Source organism: Bos indicus x Bos taurus, chromosome 18 (assembly GCF_003369695.1).
Source record: "Bos indicus x Bos taurus breed Angus x Brahman F1 hybrid chromosome 18, Bos_hybrid_MaternalHap_v2.0, whole genome shotgun sequence".
In the NCBI taxonomy this organism is placed as follows: Eukaryota; Metazoa; Chordata; class Mammalia; order Artiodactyla; family Bovidae; genus Bos; species Bos indicus x Bos taurus.
The window spans coordinates 47545534-47570333 of NC_040093.1; the positions used below are offsets into that span (position 1 = coordinate 47545534).

General features: G+C 54.0%; 1 protein-coding gene across 1 annotated transcript in view; it reads left to right on the top strand.

Moving 5' to 3' along the window:
* The first annotated feature begins 2691 nt into the window (after positions 1–2691).
* The window catches only part of ZNF423 (zinc finger protein 423), a 288075-nt gene continuing 265966 nt past the window's right edge, over positions 2692–24800 (top strand). Inside the window, exon 1 of the mRNA XM_027513678.1 lies at positions 2692–2773. The gene's annotated coding sequence lies outside the window, so the exon portion shown is untranslated. The remainder of the gene's footprint in view (positions 2774–24800) is intronic.

Here is a 24800-nt window from a genome sequence, read left to right on the forward strand (position 1 = left end):
CTCTTCCCACCTCTGCAGGCTTATTGTCCCCAGAAACAGAAGCTTGAGTCCTCCCAAGAGCTCCAAAAGAGCAGGTGTTTTCTCCTTCTCCTTCCCATGAAGGTGGAAGTCAGATCTTAGGGAGGGAGGGACTGGGCATCTTGGGGACACCCTCCAGTTCAGTGACTCGGGAGGTCACACTTCCCAACCAAGGAACACTGAGTTGCCCAAACGTGGGGCCTTTTGCCCTGATACTGGGAGTACGTTGAGGGCAAAGGGAGAACTGGGAACCTTGCATTCAAGTCTTGGAGCTTGTGGTTGACAAGGTCTAGGGACCCAAGGCAGGTCTTGTCGAAAGTGTCCTGTGAAATGGTACCATGGTGACCTTACACATTGGCAGCAACCTCTTAATAGAAGCAATACCTATATTCCATTTTAAAGTGAATAAACAGTGAAATGTGAAAGAAACTGATTTTTAGGTGTAGCCATGAAAACTGCTGCTCGTCTCATGCACGGCCTGCTTCTGATTGTTCTAGCGTTATCTGCCTGTGTTTCGGAGGCTATTTGGCTGCAATCAGCCTAGTGAGCAATATCAGTTTTGTCTGACTCAAGGTCTTAATTCATATTTACAAAGCTGCATATTTGAAAACCCCACCCCAGCTGTAACTGGCTAAGTCAAACAACCCAGATCCCAATCCAGATCATCTCTGCATTTCAGTGTCTCAGCTGCTGATTTCTCCTCTTAGGATGCAAATCTGGGAAGGAGGGCTCTTGGTTAGCAATCCTTGGCCTCTGCTCAGTGACGTGGATGTGCCCTCCTGGGCAAGCTGTTTCTAAAGGTTAAAAGAAAACCTGTCCTGCGAGGCTCTGTGCGGAGGGGGAAAGATCAGGGGTAGAGGATAAAATAGGGGTGGGGCCGTGCTGGGCTGGACTTGTTAATTCCAAGAGTTGTTCTAGTCTCGGCAATAAACCCACCTGAGTGCTTGAGTCTCTGTTCCAGTGGATGACAACCATCATCCCATGGAATTTTCCCAATAATCTGTGGCTTAGGTACCATTTTTGCCTGTGTTTTTGAGATGAGAGAACTGAAGCCTAGAGAGTAAACAGTTTACTCATGGTCATACAGCTAGGGGCTTCCCAGGTGGCACGAATGGTAAAGAATCCACCTGCCAGTGCAGTAGATATAAGAGATGCGGGTTTGATCCCTGGGTCAGGAAGATCCCTTGGAGGAGGAAATGGCAACCCACTGCAGTATTCTGGCCTGGAAAAATCCCAGGGACAGAAGAGCCTGGCGGGCTACAGTTCATAGGGTTGCAAAGAGTCAGATACGACTGAAACGACTTAGTGTGCACACATGTATACAGCTAGTTCGAGGCAGGACTGGGATTTGAACCCAGCGTCTGACCGTAAGCCAGCCTGCTTGTTCCTCCCCCAGGCCGACTGCCCTGCATGCTGTGTCCCTGCCTTCTGAAGGGTGGGGTGGGCTGCTGCTCTCTAGCCCCCAGTTGCTAGGATTCTGGATAGGGTCCTCTGTGTCTCAGGTGGAAACATGAGCAGCCTTTGAGATGGGCAGCCGTGGGTTTCAGGCCCAACTCTGTAGGGACTCTTTCTAGCATAGGACCTCAGGCCTGTCCTGTCACCTCTCAAAGTCTGATGACCGGGAGTAAACACCCTGGGTGCAGGGCCTGGCTCACAGTGTGTGCCCGCAGAGAGACAGCGACATTGCAAAGAGAACTGGGGGGTACGTGGTGGCTTCAGCACGCACGTGTGCAGAACTTCAGAGCCCGTTAAATCTGAAAAATACTACGTATGCACATTTTTGGCTTAAACAGAGTTCCATTTTACAAAGTCTATAACCCAGCTTTAATATTATTACATGCCCCAGACTGGGATTAATTCCAGGATGAGAGTTTTATTATGCTGTATAGAATTTCTCCCGTGTTCTCCTAGTGCGTGGCCACCACCTCTACCCGCCTCGTCTCACACAGCAGGATGTGGGGTGGTGGGGACACTCCGTCCCTCCCCAGCTTGGTTCTGTGGGCTTGGGGTAGAGTGGAGAGGTGAGTTGCACTGTGGCGTCGCTGGCCCAGGACTGCTGACCACGGGAGAATCGACTCCAGCATGTCCTGAGGTCTGTCTGTCAGCACTCAGTGTAGAGGATAGCACCCCACGCTTTGCCAACCTCTGAGAGTGTCTTGTTTGTTTCTTGGAATAATCGAGAAAGCCTTCACATCTCAGTGGTGATCTGAGGGGCTCTTGGTAGGAGGTCAGTGTCTGGAGGACCAGGGGGAGGTCTGGGTCTTCACTCTACTTCTGTGAGGGGTACATGGCTTTATCTCAAGTGGATACTGATTATAGACAGTAATGGCCTGTAGCTCTGTGTAGAGAAAGAATCTGACTCTGCATCTGATTCGAGGCAGTGCTGTGATTGATTTGTGATGTCTGCTGGGGGCACAAGGATGGGGGAACCATACAGATACGGCCCTTATTTGCTGTATAGGTTTTGTTCTGAGTATTTTACATCTCTGTGAAACCAACAAAAGTCTCTTTGTAGACTTGATCCTTTCACCCTTGATCATGGGTATCATAGGGACTCCCTAGGGACTCCCCCAAAGGATTCTTCCTCTTTGCCCTGTGTCCTGCACATACCACGCCCCAGCCCCTGCCCCCCAGCACCAATGACCTGTTTGCACAACTTCAAAACTCATAGGCCCGTCTCTGTTCTCTCTTTCAGTTGAAGAGGGGGAGGCCTCGGACTTCTCGCTGGCCTGGGATTCCTCCGTGACAGCATCAGGTAAATGCCCAGGGGCCGGCGGGAAACTTGGTGGGCGTCCTGGGGGGCTGGCTCAGGAAATTCAGAAAGCCACCCAGCTGGTTATGGAAGTCATATTCTTCCTGTCACATTCCTGTCTCCAGTCCAGATTACCCCGTGCAACGTGATTTTATATCAGTTCCATATGGTCAATAAAATCTATTACATACGGAGACTAATATGCCCTTATTCCCCTGGGGGCCATGTTCCTCTCTTGTGGGCATACTCAGTTGGGCCACCGCACCCCCACTACACAGGCTCTGAAGCTCCCTGCCATGGGCGTCGCTGCACATTCATTCCAGCCTAATTGCATAAAAGCCACTCTAATAGGACCTTTAAACTCCAATCGAAATCAGAATTCCTTTATTTGCTTTCCTGGAAGTGGCCCCATTGCATTCTCGGGTGGGCAGACCCGAGCCCACCCCTCCAGGGGGAGGTAAGAAGGAGCGGTTAGAATTACGGGGGGCATGGCCTTTGGACGGAGAAGGCAATGGCACCCCACTCCAGTAACTCTTGCTTGGAAAATCCCATGGACGGAGGAGCCTGTTAGGCTGCAATCCATGGGGTCGCTAAGAATCGGACATGACTGAGAGACTTCACTTTGACTTTTCACTTTCTTGCATTGGAGAAGGAAATGGCAACCCACTCCAGTGTTCTTGCCTGGAGAATCCCAGGGATGGGGGAGCCTGGTGGGCTATGGGGTCGCACAGAGTCGGACACGACTGAAGTGACTTAGCATGGCCTTTGGAGGGTGATGGGGTGACTAGGCTGTCAGGGGACTTGGGTTTTCCTGCTCAGTTCTGCCCTTGCCTAAGTGCCTTCTGGTGCCTCAGTTTCCCCAGCTATAGAAAGAGGTGGATGAATGAGGTTTATCTCCCTATAAAATTCTAGAATCTGGAGCTGCCCCTGGAGCTTGGGGTTGCAGCTGGCTTGGGGTCCTTGGGAGCTCCGGAAGGGAGGGCACCACTCTCCCATTTGCTGTGCAAGTTGTCAGCCTCTGTTGACAGCAGGGCCCTTGTTCCCGGTCCAGCAGGCCCCAGACTCTCCCGCCTTGTCCCCTGTCCCAGGATCCTGGCCATCTGTCTCCAATTCCACGGGGGAGAACCTTGGGCCCGAGAAGACCTGTGAGGGAGCCATTTAGTTCAGCCTCCTTGTCTTTTAGGTGTGGAAATTGAGGCAAAGAGGGAGGTATGCTCTGGGTTAGTCATTGCAGAAACGAGGCGTTAGGCATCAGGCGTACCAACGCTTAACACTTGAACGGTTACACATCGAATTTGTGATTTTATGGCTGCGTGTGATTTAAGACGATGCTGAAGTCATTTAATTGAGAAAATTGTGTTGACAAAGTTTTTAAGTAATAATGCTTGGATTCAGGAAAAAATCATGAAGATGGTTCCCAGGTGACTGAAATCTGGGGAATGCTGGTACAGACTGAGCTGAAGGCAAGTGGGGAGCCAGTGCCTGAAACCAGGTTCCGGGACTCCTGGTCCAGGGCTCTCTGTAGCGGGAGCTGTGCTGCTTGGAAAGTCCGAACAGTCCTGGTTGGGTCCTGGCTGGCTCAGGTTTGGGCACTGTGGTGTCTGCAGGTGCCTGGTCCTTGGTGGCAGGGGCCCCCTCCAGGGCAGGGGCCAGGTATGAAGCCAGGGTGGGGTGGTGCTCAGGTTCTCAGGAGGAGAGCCCTGGGTTAGGGCAGGCCTTGGGGGCTACACTTTAGGCAGGATAGGGGGAGGTGCTGGATGGCCCATGCCCTGTCTCTTTCTGTGCGGTCGAGATGCATTCCCCACAGTCGGAGGAACACAGCGAGGTTGTGAAACTCCATATCTCATCCAGGTGTCCTGACGGATGTGGGGGTGCACATGCTCAGGCTTGCAGGGTCTGATGAGGGCCCCCGCTGTGCTCCAAAACCCCACACCAGAAAAGCGCCCAGCCTGGTCATGTCCGTATAAGGGCCTCCCTCCCAGCTGTGTTCCCAGTGGTGCGAGCGGCGACGAGGACAGACCAGGACAGCAGCAGCATGTGGGAGGGCGCCGACGGTGTGGTGGGCATGGAGCTCTGTGCAGGGGGTGTCAGGGCCCGGGTGTATCTCCTGTAGAAAGCAGGGGTGATGCCGAGGGCTGTGTGCGGGCCTGGGGTCCACAATGCTCTGATGCTACAGTGGGACCGCCAGCCTTAGGGCCTTCGGGCACTCTCAGGAGTGGTGAAGGTCGTGCAGTTTGCAAGTTTCCAGTCAAGAGCTGAGCGCACCCTACATGCACAGGCAGGAGGAGGTGCTCAACTCCTCATGAGTCCCTCCGGCCCTCAGGGGACTGGTGCCTGTCAGCTTTCCATCATCCGCTCGGAGGTGGGAAAGGGAGGGCCAAGCATCCTGGGCATTGGATAATCCACAGCCGGGCAATGGATTGTTCTGTTTCCTTTGGCCTGATTCTGATTATTTCTTTTTGACAGTGCATGTACGTGATAGATTTTCCTTCCCAATCCTGTTGGACTCGGGCTATTAAAGTCAGCTTGTATTCCCTGAGCACGAGACTTGTGAGATGGCACAAGTCCCTGGTGGTAGGATGAGGCTGGTGGCAGAGACAGTCCTGGACGTGGGGCCTGGCGTTTGGTGAGCACATACTTGGTCTGTGCCAGGACACAGAGCAAACGTGTTTTACCCCCCAGGGTCTCCCTGAGCCATCATGACAACCCTGGGAGCTGGGTGGTATTTCCAGCAGCAAGTCCACAGTTTCTCCATGGGCTGGTTCGGGGCTGCCATCTGGTAGAGGACGGGGCCAAAGGCCTGGCTGAAGCTGCTTTAGAATAACGTTTCTCGTTAAGCTGAGAAAATGTCACTTGGCTGCATCAGAGAATGGGGGCAGGTGCCAAAGAAGATTATGGGGGAGCAAAGCCTCCCCAAGCCACCCTTGGCACCATCACTGAGAACTGCTGTCCTCATTTGGTGGATGAGGGAAGGAGGCTTGGAACGGTGCAGTCGCAGATCCGCCGTCCCCAGCCAGGTTGCTGTGGAGCAGGGACTCGAACCTGAGTCCTCCTGCCACCAGAGCCTGGGGTGTAACCTCCATGCTGCCCGCCACTGGGAGGTAGATAGCTGAGCAGAGACCTGAGGCCTCATGGGGGCTCTACAGTGGTCCCTGGAGGCAGAGGGCCCAAGGGTGGCCATGGAGGGCCTTTTGGCTCATCAGACCGGAGGAACGCAGGGTGCGGCGAAGAGGGAGGCAGAGGGCATCTTACTGGGAGTGCAGAGCCGTGGACACCGGGCAGCTCCGCCTCCTCTCCCCAGGGTGCCGGCGTCCCCTCGCCGGCTTTTCCTGGCTCTGGGAGCATGATGGAGAGCTGCAGTAAAGAAGCAGGAGGCACAGTGGCCTCTGCTGCCTGTGGGGACCCGGTGGCCACCACCCCCAGGAGCAACCTGACCTGCTGTCTGTGCCCTTGAGTCAGGGCCCTGACAGTGATGGAGAGCCCCGCCTGGCAGGGCGGCGAGCAGTCTCCCTGCAGTTCTCCCTTCTGGCCAGGGCGTCATGGGAGGAGGGGGCCTGCCCTTGCCTCTCCTCTGGCAAAGATGGGGCTGCTGGTGGCAGAACCTGGGGGAAGGAGACTGTTTAGAGCTGAGGTATGGGGGTGCCTGGTGGATGTAGGGTTTAAACTCATTTCCCATTGCATCCTGTTTTTTCTGATCCATAAAAAGGGGGATGAAGGGATAGTATCTTGTGTGTGTGCTAAGTCACTTCAGTCGTGTCTGACTCTGTGTGACCCTGTAGACTGTAGCCTACCAAGCTCTTCTGTCCATAGGATTCTCCAGGCAAGAATACTGGAGTGGGTTGCCATGCCCTCCTCCAGGGGATCTTCCCAACCCAAGGACTGAACCTTGTCTCTCCTGTCTCCCGCATTGGCAGGCGGGTTCTTACCACTAGTACCACCGGGGAAGCCCCAAGCATCCAGTGGAAGGAAGTGTAGATTCTCTTCCCAAAGGCACAGAGCATTGCGCACGTGATTTCAGGGGCGGGGTCATAGATTACTCTCAAGCTTTTCTTCCTACCTTGCCAGGCCGTGAGTTCAAATTCCTTAGGGAACTGTGAGGGTCCTTTGTGAAAGCCCACAAGGATCCCAAGCTCAAAGGCTCACCTGGGGCAGGCTGGTGGCACAGGTGAGCGGGCAGGTGGCAGGGAGGCGGTACTGTGCACTGCACCCCAGGCCTTGCCACCGGGACAGCCATACCTCAGTGCCAGCTGATTGTTGACAGGGCACCTGGGCCCAGAATCCCCACGTTCTCTGAGTTTTAAAAAGAGAAGCCAGAGAGCTGGATTTTTATGTGGTGTTCTTAGATTAAAAAATTAGCAACTCACGTCTTTTTAAAACAGCTCATATTGAGAGATGAGGGTTCCAATGTTTCCACATCCTCATTAATATGTGTAATTTTCCTTTTTTTGTGGATTCTAGCTTTCCTAGATGTGAAATGCTATCTCATTTTGGTCAATCGGTATATTTGAAAAAACACTGCTCAGGCCAAAGAATGTCCTTCTGCCAGCTGATTTCATTCTGGCCACCATTAGAAGGTTGCCAAGCGCGTCTCTACCCAGGGGCCACTTTCCAGGCCTCTCTGCGCCCCACCGTCTGCCTCCAGCCCAGCTCAGTGGGGAGGTCCTTTTTCCCTCAGTGCTTCTTCTCTCTTCCCCCAGGCCCTTTGGAATGAACCATCTGAGTGGCAGGCACCAGGATGATAGTAGCCTGCAGTGGGGGGTTTCAGGGAACCAAACCAACCACGCTCCGCTTTGCCTCCCTTCTGCCGGTCACTAAGTCTGAGCTGGGAGACGAAGGGGCTTACCTCTGTGTAACTGCCTCACCAGAACCTCCTGCCTCCCTGGATCAGGTTTCAGGGCAGGCTGGGCTTCCTTCCAGCATGGCTGCCCTGGACCAAGCTGGGGATGGAGCACGAGGAAGGTCTGGGGCAGTCTGGTGATGGAAAACAGTTTATTTGCTGACAAACACTCACTGTCAATGCCGGGACAGGTGAGTCAACTTCACGTCTGGCACGGTGACACACACATTTGCGGTTGGAGAGAAACAGTATAATCGATTGTGTGTGAGTGGCCCAGCAGCCTGAGACCTTGCTGGTGTGATCAGAGTTTCAGGCCTTCCTGCCCCGTTGTAGGTCTCATCGTCCTGGTTAACGAAACCATTACTCCCATGCATGAGTCGCTTCTAGGAGCCAGTTCTCCTTCTTGGTGCCTTTCACATACAGAAACCGGGGCACGTGGATGCTAGTGACTTGCTTCAAGGTCACACAGCTAGGAAGTGGCAGAGCCGGGATTTGAACCCAGACAGGTGGCGCAGTTGGTTAAAGAATCCGCCCTGCCAGTGCAGGAGATGCAAGAGATGCAGGATTGATCCCTGGGTTGGGAAGATGCCCTGGAGGAGGAAATGGCAACCCACTCCAGTATTCTTGCCTGGGAAATCCCATGGACAGAGGAGCCTGGTGGGCTATATAGTCCATGGGGTCGCAAAGAGTTGGACACGGCTGAGCGTGCGCACACACACACACAGCTCCAGCATCACTGTGGCACTTAAATTGTAAATGGTAGGTCTGCCTGTGGAATCTTGGTCCAGGCTCTTTGTGTCAGAGGGGAACCAGAGGCTCAGGGCTAGGGTCAGCTTAGTGTGCAGGTCCTTCCTGGGTCAGGTGGGAGTCTTACGAGGGCCAGGCCTCCCGGATCGCTGCCGGAAGGGAGAGGAGGTGCCTGTTTAGAAGGCCTTGAACACACTTCCCATCTTCAAAGGCCAGATCTGGAAAACACTGTGGGTCATGCTGTCCATAGAGACTCCCACCGCCTGACCCCAGCCCGCCTGCCTCTAGGCCCCCCTGCATGTTGGGTGTGTGTGCAGTTTGCAGTGGGGTGGTGGGTCTGTGTTAGGGCTGCAGGCTCAGAGACCTGCTCAGAGGGGGAAGATTAGAGTGGCATCTGGATGTCCGGTGCCTGGGGGCCCCTTGGCAGAGGGAGGCTGGAAGCCTTTCCTTTAATCTGACTCCGGTTAGCTGTGGGGTGGGGGAGTGGTCAGTGCCCCCATCACAGACAGAGGTGGCAGCCTCCTCACCCGCTGCGGTCCTTCACCTCCACGTTTCCACCGTGGAGAGAACTTGACAGAAATGTCTGGAAGACCGGACCTTTCTCTTCAGGGAGTTGAGGCTCCTCCGTGCAGCCCAGCCTGCTCCTCTGAACCTTCTCGGGGCTTCCTTCCCACCCTGCCAGTGTTGTCCTAGAGCACGTATTTATTATTTCAACTACTTCACGGAGACTCCACCCACCACTCTGTGCTCCTGCTCGCTTGCTGTTTACATTTCTCTTGGCCCGCTTTCCAGCTCCATCCCTTCTCTCGAGGTGAAGAGCAGGCTGAATGCACTGGTGGGCTCCGTGGAGCCCCCGTGAGCCCCGAGCTTCTTGGAGACCTCTCGATCCACACACCCTGCCCTCAGTCACCACATCGGCATCTCTGGGAGGATGGGCAGTCATTGCCTCAACTGCCCCTCCCCGCTGGACACTTGAACCGCGTTCAGTTTTGAACTCATGAACAACACTCTTACCAATGCCTTTGTGTCGGTGGTCTTTTTCCCCTTTGGAGTTGTTCTTAGGGGCTCCCAGGACTTTTTGACTTCTTCAATCCTCAGATCAAGGCTGGAGAGACTGTCTCCCTCTCTCCTCTCCTCTCCCCCAGGGTTCCCTCACCCTGAATTTTCTCCTGAGTGACTGCCTTACCCTGGCTCATCGGTGAGGGTATCCTTACCCTTTCCCGCGATCCTGGGGCTGACGAAGGAAGATGCCCCTGACTCCCGGCTGGCTCGGCTGGTGCTGCCCACCTCCTGCGCTTGAGCCCCCAACCCAGTCATTTCCTCCACAAGGACCAGGGGACATTTTAAAGGAGCAGGAAAGTCCTAAATAGATGGAGAATTTCCTAGCATTTTAAAGACTTATGAAATGCGTTTTTATATGGGGCCAGCTGGGGAGTTTCTCATTAGCTCTGCTGGGGCGTCTGTGGGGAGTTGAGCTGAGTGGAGCCAGGCAGGCGGGGTAGGAAGATGCGGTGGCCCCGAGCTCACCGGGGGAGCGTGGCAGGCATGCGCCGACTGGTCTGTACCGTGGACCCCTGGCCAGGCGGGCCTTTGTTAGCGCTGCTTCCCCCAGCTCAGGAGGCCTCGGAGACCTTCAGGTGGTGACTGGAGCTGAGAGGTGGCCACTCTGTTACCATGGTGAGCAGTCCACGAGGTAGGGCATCTGTGCCCCGAGTGCACACGGAGGCATGCACTTGTGTGTGTGTGTGTGTGGTGTGTGCGACTGTGCCCAGGTGCCTCGGCCCTGACTCAGACTCTTGGGGGCTCTGTGGCCTCCGCACCCCTCTGTGCTGCATCCCAGGCCCTCGGGGCTGACTTGGCCCAGCTCTCCGAGGGGATGTGGTATTTCCTGCCCACCCTTTCCTCTGGCTCTGGACCAGCCAGGGGCCCCGCTGGGCTGCACTGTACATTGCTTCCTCTGTGCCACGTCTGCCGTGCACGTGTGTGTGCACATGTATGCTGGTGCCCGGGGTACGTGCAAGGGAGTGTGTGTGTGTGTGTGTGTGTGTCTCTCTCTCTCTCTCTTCTGACTCTTTTTTTCTCTCCCCCGTGGCCTGACTGATGGCTTCGCTGGAGGGGGGTTTGTCTTGCTGAGTTCACCTCCAAGGGTGGACTTGGAGCTTCCTCGGAGGCAGGGCCTCTGTGCCATTCGTCCTGTACCCGCAGGCTGGCATACAGCAGCTGCTCTGCCATTGTACCCTTGCTCTCTGCAGTGAAGTTGCAAGCTCCCAGCCCTGCTGACTGGGGACTGTCCACTCCACGAGCCCAGTGTATCTGCCCTCACCTCTCCTGGGGCTCTGGAATTTTTCACAGGCACCAATGATGAGGGCTGTCCTGACGGAGGGGCTGGTCCTACTTTATCCAACCTTGGGTGCTCCCTAGGGTCTGGGCCCCCACTGATGGATGTTGGAAATCAGCAGTTATTTTGGTGACTTGAAGCCTGGCTATACACCAGGGCCACAGTCGGGCGTGTGTGTGGGTGTGGGCCCCGGGAGTGATGATGACATTGTTCCTCGGGATTTGGGGGAGGTCTCACCGTGGTTTCCAGGCGTGGTTTACATTGGCCCTGCTCAAACTTGACCATGTAGGCAAATTTGGTGATCTTGTTAAAACGCAGGTGCTGACTCAGCCGTTCTGGGAGGGGTCTGAGATTCTGCATTCTAAGCCAGCTCCAGAGTGGTGTTGATGGCCCACCCACCACCTGGAGTAGTGAGGGCTCAGAGGGTTTGATGAGTTAAGCCCTTTCACCCACTCCCCTTGACTCCTGTTCTGGCGGGGGCCGTCTGCCTATGGAGCTCCTCCTTCAAAGCTCAGTCTACATGACGCCTCCTCCAGGAGGCCACCACGATTGCCCTGCCATAATTACTGTGCCTGCTCCTGAGTCTTGGGAGCTGACTTCCTCCTGGTCCTCATTGCTGTCTGCTTGGTAACGACGTTCCTCCTGTATGTGCCTGGTTCCCTTCCTGTTCTGCTCACTCCCTCAGGCAGCGACCATGTCCGATTCTCCCAGAGCTGGGCCCTGTCTTGGTCACTGACAGTCACTGAGCCAATGTTTGCCAAGGTGGAGAACTTCACTTCTGCCTCTTCATCTGTGTTTTCCCTTGGCAGCACAGGGCCAGATTGTTGTTCCCTTTGTTAAGAGCAAGAATTGGGTTTGAGGTTGAAGATACTACTTGTGTGACCTTGAGTAAGTTACTCAACCTCTCTGTGCTCTCCCTGTGCTCATCTGAAGTGGGGATGCTTATCCTGCTTCCTGGGACCATTGTGAGGACGATATGAGGGGATGCACGGAGCTTAGCCATAGCCCCCAAGGGTGGCAGCTGGTGCTCTCCCCTCTTACTCTGTAATATATTGACAGCACGTTGAGGGAAGCTTGGCTTGGAGCTTAGCTCCGAGCCTTGATCTGTGTGGGCCACAGAAGGCTCCGACAGGCCCCTCCCTTCCTCCTTTTCCTTGTCTCTATCGGCAGTCTTTAGGCGTCGCCACAGTGGGCAGGGTACTCACGCCTTCACCCCCATGCAGGGTTGGGGTGGGACTGAGCTCTCAAGGGACCATCCTTTCTCACGCTGACCTTGGAGTGGGGCACTGCGTGTTTCCCCTGTGGAGAAGGCCGGGGTGGGGTTGAGGTTGGTAGGGGGGTAGTGGGCAGGGTCTGAAAGCCAGAGGCTCTGAGGCTATCGTATGATCAAGCTCCTTCCCTGGGTGGGGCTTGATGCACCCACCGTGTGGCCATGGGTTGGTGCCCGGCAGGAAATGGCCAAGGTCAGCCCAATCGTGCAGCCTGGCTGGTCCTGGCTTCCTGGGCGGGCACTCTGCAGGGCCCAGCTTCTGGGATGGGTATGTTTAGCACCGCGTCAGTCACAGTCCTGTTGTAGGCTGTGGGAGGCCTGCAGGGGTTAGGCGGTTGTCCTCTCTGCTGATCCTCTCTTAAAATTCTTGAGCGTGAGGCATGTGTGGGTACGTGTATAGGCTCTCTCTCCCTCTCTCTCTCTCGTTCCGTGTGTGTTAGGTTGAGCCTGGCTAACTGATGCCTGTCTAGTTCAACAAACCCATTACCTTGCCCACACTGATAGATGGCTCCTCTCTTGTTGTTGCGCTTGGTTGCTTCAACGGATGGCTGCTGGCTGTACTTAGTAATAGTTAGCACATCAGACTGACACTGAATCGAGTAAAAAGGAGACACTTTTGCTTCTGCTGTTCTATTTCTCTGGGCTAAATGCGATTGTGGAGGCAAGGGTAGTGCCTGCTTTGCTCACCATTGTATTCTCAATAACCATAATTATAAGCAACTGTAATAACAACAACCATGAAAAAACCCAACCATCTAGTGAGCATTTGCTGGGGCCAGGCAGGGGCCATGTATTTGACATGCATCTTTCATTTAACCCTCTTAACCACAGGTGGTAGGAAATAGTATCATGCCCATCTCATGGATGAGCAGCTGAGGCTCAGAGAGGTTGAGAGATGGGTGTAGGCTTTCACAGCTGTTCCGGGCCAGGGCAGGATTTGAACCTGGGTTGGTTTTGTCTGAGTCCAGGGTCTGTTCCTCTGGAGTTGCTACTTCACAGTGACCAGGACCCAGCGGAGATGTAAGGCATCTTTGTCGGGGGGACATCCCCAAGGATGTGCTAAGAACCCTAGAGGTCATGGTGGTGACACACACTTCCAGGGTCAGTGTGAGGGTGATGACTGCTGATGGACACAAGCCCAGGAATGCTCTTCAACAGTGATGTGTAACAGTGACAAGTCATTTTGCCTGCACGCACACACACTCATACACTTGTTCACAAACATAAGTACACTGTGCCTACACATTCTAGACACACGTACATGCCCACTTCCCCACACAATGCACACACACATACAGTGCACATATACAGACATTCACATGTTCCTCCATACCTCACATGCACACACATACACTCAGTGCAAATGTGCACACCCCCGTATATGAATGCTCACACACACATACACAGGGCACATATGCACACACTTCCAAACATGAGCACATACCCAGACATGCACACACAGGCACCACACACCCATCCACACCCCTAGGCTTGCAGATGAGCAGAAAGAGCTGCTTCCGGGATCTCTTTTCAAGGATGAGGACAGTTCTCCCCACCCGAGGAGGCTCCCGAGATGTCCAGGTCACCCGTTACTCTCACTCTGCTTTCCCTTTGTTGTACACTCAGGGCTTCAGACATTCTTTCCGACCAACGATCCACACCCCTGCTGTTGGGCCCGGCGCCGGGCAGACCCGGGTGCAGACAGAGACCCCAGTGGCCATCTGTCCGCGTGCCTGGCCCGGCCTGCGCTGGCCCACGTGCACCCCACCCCTAACTTGGACATGACTTCATTTCCACTCTGCACCTGCCGCTTTAAGAGCCCAGGGCCGGGTGGGCCTGTCCCCAGGGTCGGGCTGGGGGAGGCTGGACAGCTGCGGGTTGGGGGAAGCTTTGTTAGCTCCCAGGGGCCTCCTGGAGTCCGGGCTAGGCTGGGGAAACTGCAACAAAGGCCGACAATGGCCTCCTTCCCTCCCTGGGCGGCCTCGGAGCAGGGCCTGGCTGGGCGGCCTCTGGGGGCCCCTGTTATTTCCTGTGCTGGCTGCGGGGCTCCTGGCCAGCCGCAGTGGGCAGGAAGCGGGGCTGGGCATCTCCTCCCCACCCGCTGGGCTGGCTCTCTCAGGCCAGAGGGGCTGCTGCTGTGAGCCGGGCTAGCGCGGCCCGCCCGCCCCGCCATCCTCTGCTCGGGCCTGCTTGGAGGCCAACCCCGCTCATGTCTGCCCAGACTTCCCCGGACGGGAAACCCGAGCCCATCCCCACTGCCCTGACCCTGCTGCAGACCCCACGTGCTCCACCATCTGCCCCCCAGCCTTTGTGGTCGCAGTGCTGGCCCCACAGAACTGAGGATGGGTGGGGCTGGGAACACTGGGTTGGTTAATGCTGAGTTCATCTGGGATTGTGTTAGAAGGAAGCTTAGATTTAGTGTTAGGGTTAAGGTTAAGTAGTCGATTTAGTATTAGGGTTAAGGTGAGGTTTACCAGCCCTCAAGGCCAGAAAGAGGAGTTTTGCACAGGGTTGAAGCAAACAGACCTTTACATCAATCCTGGCTTCCCTTCCAATGTGTTCATCACCTAATCCTCAGGGGTCTTCGGCCACAGACACGCAGTGGTGACCCACCCTCCAGGCTCATATTCTAGAATGAGGAGACTGGGGGGCAGCTGAACACGCATGGCATCACTCTTGGCTTCTTAGCTGTGAGTATGGGCTTGACTCAGTTATTCCCCAGGGCTCAGTTTCCTGATCTGTAAAGTGGGGAGCCTGAAGCCCTACCTTTTGACGTTGTTATACGAATGAGAGAGGGCAAAGATGTGTGTTCACACAGTGCCTGGCACATAGCAAGCATCCAACAAACACCAGCTCTGGTGATTGTGTTTTATTCGGCTGTGCCGCATGGCGTGTGGGACCTTGGTTCCCTGACTAGGAGTTGAACCCGTGTCCCCTGCATTGGAAGAGCAGAGTCTTAACCACTGGGCCCCCACGGTAGTCCCCAAACAGGAGTTAGTTATTGTGTGTACCTTATTTTTAATTAGTTTATGACATTTTGGTCACACTGGTTGGCATGGGGCTTGAGGATCTTAGGTTCCTGACCAAGGATTGAACCTGTGACCCTGAATTGAGAGAATGGAGTCTCAATCACTGGGCCACCAGGGAAGCCCACCAGTTCTGGTGATTATTAATGAAACAAGATGAAGTGCCCAGGTGTCATTGGGCAGTTAGTAATTGATGAAAGAACTAATTATGTCAGCAGCCAAGGGTCAGGGTCACTGCCGGTGAGCTTCCTGGCAGCTGAGGCCAAAAGAGAAATAGGATGAAGTAGACACCTCTGTCTCATTCAAGTACTTGGGACTGACGACATTTATCCCTGGCACTAAATGCTGAGGAATTTACCGCGTGGATCCTCATTAATCATTGAACAAACAATAGCTCTGTCTCAATAACAATTTGGCACACAATACAGAAACATCTTTCCTCGATTTCTTTCTTAAATTGACCCTGGAAAATGCTCCAGGCCTAAGTGCACAGCACAGCCGTGGAGTTACGTGCAGTACAGCCTGGAGGGCATGCGGCAGAGACGGGGCGTCTCAGCTGGCTGCGTCCTGGGCAGCTGCTCAGGTTACCTTCCTAAGTGCCTGGTTAAGCGCAATCAGGCGGCTTCCTTTAAGGCAGAGCCCTTGGTCTGCAAGTGGTTGCTCTCAATCTTGGGGAAGACTCATCAGATTTTTTTTTAATTGAAGTATAATTGCTGTACAATATTATATAGGGTAGGTGTACAATATGCACGTGTGTGTGTGTGCTCAGTCGTGTCCAACTCTTTGGAGCCCGCCGGGCTCCTTTCTCCATGGGATTTTCCAGGCAAGAATACTGGAGTGAGTTGCCATTTCCTGCTCCAGGGGATCTTCCCGACCCACGGTTCAAACCCAGGTCTCTTGCATCTCCTGTATTGGCAGGCAGATTCTTTACCCACCTGGAAAACTGTAGGTGTATAATATATAGTGATTCATAATTTTTTAAAAGTTCTATTCCATTTATAACTATTATAAAATATTGCCGTGTCCCCCATGCTGTATAAGATATCCATGTAGCTTTTTTACACCTAATAGTTTAAACTTCCTAATCCCCTACCCCTATATTGCCCCTCCATCCTTCCCTCTCCCCCCATAACCACTAATTTGTTCTCTGTATCCGGGAGTCAGCTTCTTTTTTGTTATTTGTGTTTGTTTATGGCTGCACTGGGTCTTTGTTGGTGCTGGCGGGCTTTCTCTAGTTGTGTTGAGCGGGGGCTGCTCTCCGTTGCGGTGCACAGGCTTCTCCTTGCATTGACCTCTCCTGTTGCCGAGCAGGGCTCCAGGGTGCGTAGGCTCAGTAGTTGTGGCCTACTGGGGTCTTCCCAGACTAGGGGTCGAACTTGTGTCCTCTACACTCGCAGGCAGAATCTTAACCATGGACCACCAGGGAAGCCCTTCTTCTTTTTCTTTTTTTTTAAAATTTTAACCTCAGCAACTCCTCTCCCATTTTTGAGGAACATGTATCCCTAGCTCAGGGCGTCTTGGAACACATTTTGGGAAGCTCTGTTTACATATTTATGTTTTGAGGTCAAAGCCCAGGAGACACCTCGCCCACTGGGTCCCCACCTTCTCAGCTTGGATTATCATCAGGCTGTGGTTAGCATGTGGGGCCTGAGGGCTTTTCAACCAGCGGAGCCCACCCCTTGTTCACTTTTTGCCAGATTACTGTATTTACTTATCTGAGCAGAGCTCAGCCTTCAGGAGGGACACAGCCAGGGAGAATGAGGCTCAGAAAGGCTAAGAGGGCACACGGCTGGGGCTGCTATTGCAGGATCTGTCCATAGATGCACACGCCCAAATGCACACACGCATACCGAGACACGCTCACACTCAGCCGCTCTTTGCTTTGCACGTAAAGTGTGAACAGTGTTCTGTGCCCGAGATGGAGGAAGTCCAGCTGCAGCCCCCTCTGCCCCCTCCCCTCCCAGCTGGCAGAGTGGTGGGCCTGGCCCCGGGAAGGTCTGCCAGTGGCCACTCGCCCCTGTGTCTGGCGGGCGCCCCGTGGAGTTTCCATGGTGAGCTCTCCTTTGGGGGCCCCTGGGTGGGACTTTCCATCTGGGTGGAAACCTGACCCGCAGGCCCCGGGAAGGAGGAAATGCCTTCCCCAAATGTGGAGAGAAAGAACAGAGAGGCAGCCAGCCTGGGACTCCAGCCCGAGCCCCCGACTCCTGTGAAGCCGCAGAGCTTGGGGACCCGGTCGGATCTGGGGCCCGGCTGCTTGGGACCCACCCCCAGCGAAGGCACAGCCTAGGCGGGGTCGCAGCCTCACACACTGCGATCTGCTTGGGGGCTGACAGCCCTGTGTCCCTGCGGTTCCGGGGGCCTCGAGTGTGTGCGCATCTCATCTTCCTGGAGAGATCCAGTAGCCAATTGGTAAGTGGCTGGTCAGGATTCAAACTTGGCTCTCTCTGTCTCCGAGGTCCCCTGTACTTGTCACTCCGCCCCCCTGGACTCCCTCAAGCAGGCATTTCCACAGGTATCATCTCACTGAATCTTTGAAGCAGCGCTTTGACATTGGTATTGGTATCATTCCTATTCCCCTGTGTGAAAACTGAGCCTCAGGGAGGCTAGGGGGCTTGCCCAATGTCACACAGCAAGTTTGTGGCAGAGCCGACAGCAGTCTGTGCATGCGTTCAGATCATGACTAGCTCAATTCTCCCACTTTGTACGTGCTGAGTCGCTTCAGTCATGTCCAACTCTGTGACCCTGTGGACTGTAGCCCGCCAGGCTCCTCTCAATGGGATTCTCCAGGCAGGAATCCAGGAGTGGGTTGCTATGCCCCACTCCAGGGGATCTCCCACGTTATATGCTCATTTATCAGGAAAAGAGGGCAGTAACAATTTAAAGAGAGCTGGCAATTGCATCAATGGGGGGCTCTGTAGGTGAGTCTGGGATGCAGGTGAGGGTCTGCCTGGCCCCTTGCAGGGCATGTGGCTGTGACCCTGTCGCTTTAAGATGGGTGTCTTCAGGTCTCACGCCTGACCCAGGAGCCAAGCCCTTCCTGGCCAGCATCCTTGTGCGTATCCCATGTCATGGCATCTGCATCTCAGGGCATTTTCACCTCATAGGCTGACTTTAGAGCCTGGCACCCCCTTTCCCCTCCCCAGCCCACCCCCAGGCTGAGACACCATCCAGGGGCCAGGGACGGGCCTGAATCTGGCCCACAGGTTTGGGAAGGGACCACAAGGTGAGGGTGGAGGATGGAGCCGGGTGCTGAGTTGTCTCCATCACGGGTGTTGTCTTTGGTCCTCCCCGAGCACCATCCCAGACTGTGTCTTGGGGCCTGACCGGCTGGGAAATGCCTGTTTGGGCCCTGACAAAAGTTTCCCTAAAGGGAACTTGTCTGGTGTCAGGGAGAGATTGACCCCCCGCTCCTCCACAGCCAGCCGGTACCCTCCATCTCTGGCCTGGGAGAGGGCAGGGGGGTGCTGGGCACCTTGGCCCCCTGCTGCTATGGGGGATGGGCTCTTGTCCTTGTGGTCTGCAGCACAATGGCCTCCAGGGTTCAGGTCAAGGTTTGGGGATGCAGATGAAGGGGGAACTTGGGGAGTGCTGAACGGCAGGAGCACTAGACTGGGAGTCCAGAGCTCCTCGCTCCAGGCCCAGCTCTGTGGCTGGCCGCGTTTAGGGGCCCTCAGCAGCCTGGGCGATTGTGGTACCCCGAGGCAGGTGGTCCCACGGAGGATCTCGCTGGAGCATTTTGCTGGGAGAGTCGAGGCAGGTGGAGGACTCTACAATCCCAGATACGTTCTCTTACATATAATTGAATAGAGGTTTGAGTCCTGTGTCCTCATTTCCAGCCCTGTGCCCTGGCTTGGGCTGTGTCCCCATCCTGCAATGCCCTCCTCATCACCTACCCCAAAGCTGCAAGCCCTTCAAGGCCCAGCCCATTGCCCGTCCTCTGTGAAGCCTTTGCACATGTCTCCCGGGGGCCTGCTCTTTCTGTGAACTCCCGTCCTGCCCTTTGCAGTCTCTGAAGGACCACATGACAGCTTGTCCCTTTCCCTTAACTGTTCATAGGCTCCATCTCCTCCATTACTCCACCTCCTCTGACGCTTTCTCTCCCTCCCACCCCTAGTAATCCAGCCTGAGGCTCAAGTTGGGCTTTATTCGCTGATGGACAGTTTCTCAGAACATACTTCACCAGGAAGTTCCACTGAATGTCTAACCACCGTCTCCGTTGCTGCTGGAAGAACATCAGTGCTGGAGCTGCAGGACCTCTTGGTGGCCAGTGATGGCTGTGAGCTGAGCCAGCTCACAAGTCACCAGCCGAATGACTCAGCTCAGCAGCTGAGTCACCGCTGGCAAGGTCCCAACAGGCTGCGCTCCATCCGTCATAAATGTCACTGAGCACCTACTAAGTGTCAGGACTGTTCTAGGTGGTGAACAGGGCCAACGAAGTTCCTGCTGTGGGTCTAGTGGGGGAGATGACGCAGGCACGGTACATAAACCAGTAAATAGATCATGTGTTCTGTATTTCTGCTGGAAGGGGACCAGCAGGGTGGCCAGTTAGAGATGATGGGGTGATGGGGAGCAGAGGCCTCTGCCGAGGAGGGGGTGTTTGAGCAAAGGGGGCATGTGCCATGCGGAGTGGGTAGGAGCAGTGTTCTAGCCGCTGTTCTTCATGGGAGTGAGCTGGGCTCATTGAAAGACAGAGAAGGGAAATAGCATCACTGTGGCTGGAATAGGGAGAACCAGGCGCAGCGGAGCATGGAGTGAGGTTGGGGAGCTGAGAAGGGAGGCAGGCAGCAGCACTCACAGAGGGAAGCCACGTGGGTTTTATTCTGAGTTGAAGGGGAGCTGGGGAGGGGCCCACTGCTGTGTGGGCAGTGAAACTTACTTCATACCCATTCCGTTGAGAGACGGAGGGACTGAGACCAGGGGCAGGAGGTGAAGAGTTCAGACTAGGAATTTCTTTTGGAGAAGGTCCAACAGAATTTGCTCCTGAGTTGGATGTTGGGGATGAGAAAAGAAGGGGACCCATGGACAACTCCAAGGTTTTTGGCTGAGTGGCGGGATGGCCAGAGGGGCCCTTCACTGTGATGGCAGTCCTGGGAAGAGCCGCTGGGGTCCAGATGGTGGCCGTGGGCTCAAGAGTTAGACGGTGGCCTTAAGTTTGAGATGCCTCATAGATATTGATGAGCGATTGAATCTGTGTGGTCCTGCGATCTGGGGAGGATGATTCCAGGGGTGCGTTTGGGTGTCATGAGTGTGTCATTAGTACCTAACCCTGGAATGGATGCACCTACCAGCAGCGTGAGCCTGGACTGAGCAAAAGAGTTGAGATCTGTGTCCAGGAGGCATCAGTATCGAAGGCTGGGGTGAGGAGGAGAGACGGAGGAGAGAGATGAGTGGTCAGGGAGGTGGGAGGAAACCCAGGAGAGGCTGGGTCCTCACCACACAATGAAGACGGAGTCCCTGGGCAGGTTCAGAGCTTTACAGAGCGGGGTCCTGTGACCTTGCGGGGACCAAATCTTCTTACAGATGTGGTCAAGTTGCTTGCGATTTGTGCGAATGGGAAGGAAGACCCGCCTCGCGACTCTCACACTTGGTGGGAGCCAGAGCTGCTAAAAACAGCCTTTGCTTGAAACCATTCTGGGGCGAGCAGAGATGGGGTTCAGGGGTTAATGAAATGAACTCTCGTCTGCAGACTGGCCCATCTGGGGGTGTCAGCACTGAGCCCCCCCCCTTCCTGCCTCCCGCTTGGGAAATGTACCCACGGCTGGACCAGAGGTGGTGTCTGGGAGCTGCAGACTGTCCGCGGCGGAGTCCAGCTGTGAGCGAGCCCTCAGCGCTGAAATTGCCAGCCTTGCGCAGCCCAGAGCCAGCCCGCGGAAGTGGGCCAGCCGCACCTCCGTACAGGATTAGAGGGATGTGTAATGGATTAAAGATCAAAAATGTTAATTAAGAAATGGTCTTTTCTAATAAGATGCCTTCAAGGGCACAGGCCTGAAAAGGAGGGGATTTCTCATTTTGGCAACACGGTTTCTGTTGTAATGAAATTGGTTCACAGACAGTGGGGAGGACCCGACGTTAAGTCTCGTTTTAAAGACGTCTCCATCCAAATTAATTAGCAATAAAAAACGGAGGCCCGAATGTCAGGCTGGCAGGCAGGCATTGTGTGGTGGCTTGGCAGGAAGGCTGCATGGACTCCAGAGAATTTCCTCTGTAGCCCAGGGCCGCTGGAATGTTATATCTGGGGGCACATTCCAGGAGGCTTAGTGCGGTCTGACCGTCTCTGGGGTCGAGAAATGAAGCCTGGTTGGATGCTAGGTCTAACTTGATGGGAGCTTGCTGTGTGACTTTTAGCTGCCCATGGCCCTTTCTGATCATTCCTCTAAATTTCCTTTCTTATCAACTGTGGATGACAATGAAAACTCTCTTATCTACCTTCGTGGTCTGTTGGAGCAGAAAGATTCTTAGATTTGAAAACTCTAAACCCTCTATGTGAATCAATGAGATTATTGCTAAAGGAAGGTTTATTCTTTGTGTACCTGGTTCAGCCCTGGCCAGGCCACACATTTTGTTTGCTCATTCATTGGTCAGTGGAGACTTGGGCTATGGAGTCCCTTAGGTTGCTTGCATGTCTCAGAAGGGCGCCATAGCCTGATGGTTAAGAACTGGGCTCTGCCTGTTATACAGAGTGAAGTAAGTTAAAAAGAGAAAGACGAATATCATATATTAATGCATATATATGGAATCTACGAAAAATGCTATGGATGAACCTATTTGCAGGGCAACAGTAGAGACACAGACATAGAGAATGCTTGTGGGCCTCCCTGTGGCTCAGCTGGTAAAGAATCCGCCTGCAATGCGGGAGACCCGGGTTTGATCCCTGGGTTGGGAAGATCCATGGAGAAGGGAAAGGCTACCCACTCCAGTATTCTGGCCTGGAGAATTCCGTGGACTAGTCCGTGGGTCGCAAAGAGTCGGACACGACTGAGCGACTTTAACTTCACTTCACTTCACTGTGGGAAGTAGGAGAAGGAGAAGGTGGGGCGGATTGGGAGAGTAGCCTTGAAACATATACATATATGTAAACATTTACATATATGTAAAATGGATTCTCAATGGAAATTTGCTGTATGGCACAGGGAGCTCAGCCCGGTGCTCTGACAACCTAGAGGGGCAGGATGGGGTGGGAGTGGGAGGGAGGTTCAAGAAGGAGTTTGTGTACCTATGGCTGATTCATACTGATGGACGGCAGAAACCGAGACAACAGTGTGAAGCAGTTATCCTCCAATTTAAACAAATGTTAAAAAGAACAATAAATTAAAAAAGGAAAAAAAAAAAAGAGTTGGGCTCTGGACTCTGCTGGGTCATCAACATGTACATAAGCTCTGCCTCCTGCTTGGGAGCCCAGCGGAGCCATTCGCCTTCTGTGAGCGTCAGTCTCCTTGTCTGTGAAATGTAGCCAGTGTCTCTGTCTGCTCGCACTGCTGTGATGTGTGAGGGGAGAGAGCCTGCAGTGAGCCTGAGCGCTCGGGAGGTGTGGTGTGGTGAGCGGTGCTGGGCGCTGGGGCTTTTCTTCTTCAGAAGCCTTGGGATCTGTGGGTCGGTTCCAGACTGATCCTGAGTTGGAGACCGGCTGTTTTTGAGTTTCCTGGACCCTCCGCTGTGCAGAACCTCATTTTTACAAGAAGCCAGAGGAAGGAGAGTCCTTCGGAGCCTGGAACTTGCTCTGAAGGTTCCAAGACTTGAGAAAAGTGTGGACCCACACGTCCAGGGGAGAGTCTCCCCCTGCTTCTGATCAGAACTTGCTCTGTCTGATGAAATCGCGTGTGTTTTCTTGCCTACCACACATCTTGTTTTCGGTGGCAGTGATGTTGGGGGCAAGACAGAGAAGGGAGAGAAGTTTTTTTTTTTTTACTGTCTTCTTTTCTCTGGTTGGAGATTGTACACACTTCTACTTCTTGTTGCCACTTTAATCTTACTGTGGCTGCAAACTCTCACTTTATTTTTTAAAAAATATAAAAAAGTCTCATTGTTTTATTTAATGGTAGTTGCCTGAAACTGAATTTTTTTCTCATATTAATACCATGAATTGTTTTCCTTTTTCTTGCATCTGCCTGCCTTTTTTCAGGATTTTACTTTTTTTCCAAAAAAAGTTATGATAAAATATACACAACATACAATTTACTGTCTTAGCCATGGTCGAGTGTCCAGGTGTTGTGTCCAGGCAACATGTGACATTAGGAGGGTTCACACTGTTGTGTAATCGTCACCGCCATCCATCTCCAAAATTCTTTTCACCTTCCCAAACTGAAACTCTTGAACAGTTTTTGTCCTTTTATGTCCAGATTGTGTCACCTAGCATGTCCTCATGGTCATCGAAGTTGTAGCACGTGTCAGAATTTCCTTCTTTTTTAAGGCTGACTAATATTCTGTTGTATGTATACTCCACATTTTGTTTATCCATTTATCAGTCAATAGAGACGTGGGTTGCTTAATTTTTTTGGAAAAACTGCCAAGTGGCTTTACCATGTTACAACACCCACCCCTAAAGCTCTGTCTGAGAAGGAATGTGGAGGGCATGGACCTTTCTCGTCTCTCACCTGGATAAAGGACGCCAGTGGCAAGAGGCTCGTTGGGTGTGGCTCTCAGCGGTGAGGGGACGATGAGGTTCCCTGCGTGGAGTGGAGCACGCTCCCCAACCCTCCCAGCTCTGGCGCAGCCTCCTACCCGCCACCACCTGGCCCCAGGAGCGGGTGACCCTCAGACACAGCGTCTTCCTGCCCTCCCCGTCGCACCGAGGCAGACCGTCTCAGCGCCCGTGGCGCTCGGAGGAGAGCGGGAGCTCTCTGCTCAGCGAAGCGTGCTTGCCACTTGTGGGCATGGAGCTGCTTTAAACCTCAAAGCGGCAACTGGACAAGGACAAGTGGCAGAAATACTGGGATGAGCTGCCCTGTGGTCTAAGGTCTGCCCTTAGTGACACCGACCGTGGAGAGAAAGGGCAGGACTGGACCTGACCTTTAAGAAAGCAAAGCTGAAAAGTATGGCCCCGGCAATGAGGACACGTGGCCGAGTGCGGTCCCCGAGTATTGGATGAATGGCCCAGACACAACACGGAGTGAGAGGAGCCAGACACAAAAGGAGCGTGCTGCATGCGCCCGTTATGTGGCATCCAGAACTGGGCAGCACGGTGTCTGGTGACCGAGGTCAGGCAGTCACTGGCCTTGGGGCACGGCTGGCAGGGGGTGTGCCGTCTGCGGGGCCTTGGGAAGGTCTTCTGTAAAAATGTGCCGCCCAGTTTGCTTAAGATTTAAGCACATTACTGCATCTAAGTTGTTTCAATTAAAAGGGGACATGAAAATAAAAATAAAACATCTTCATTTCAGAGATGTGGAGGCTGTGGGCTCTTTACTTAATTTATTTCCCCATGAGTTTATTAGGGTCTGTATTCCAAGATCCACTGCTGGGTTGGACTCAGCCAGGCTTTTACGCTGAGGGTGAAGTTCCTGAGGGCGGAGGGTACTGGGGGACCCGGCCTGTCCTGTTAACATCCTGTGTCACAGGGGAGGGGGCTGCGAGCCCTTCACGGCTCCCTACCATTCTTGGAAAGTAGGGTTCAGACCTCAGGCCAGGAAATTGTTCTAGCATGGGATCCAGGACGCCCATCTTTTCTCTTCCTTCCTGGCCTGACCTCGGGTGAATTGCCCGCCTCCTGTGAGCCCCGGTTCTCTGGCCCAGATGCCAGGATGGCTTCAGTGTTGGGAAAGCGTGTGGGGCATCTGTGCACCTCTGAAGGGCTGGGCACAGGCTGCCGAGTGGGGAAT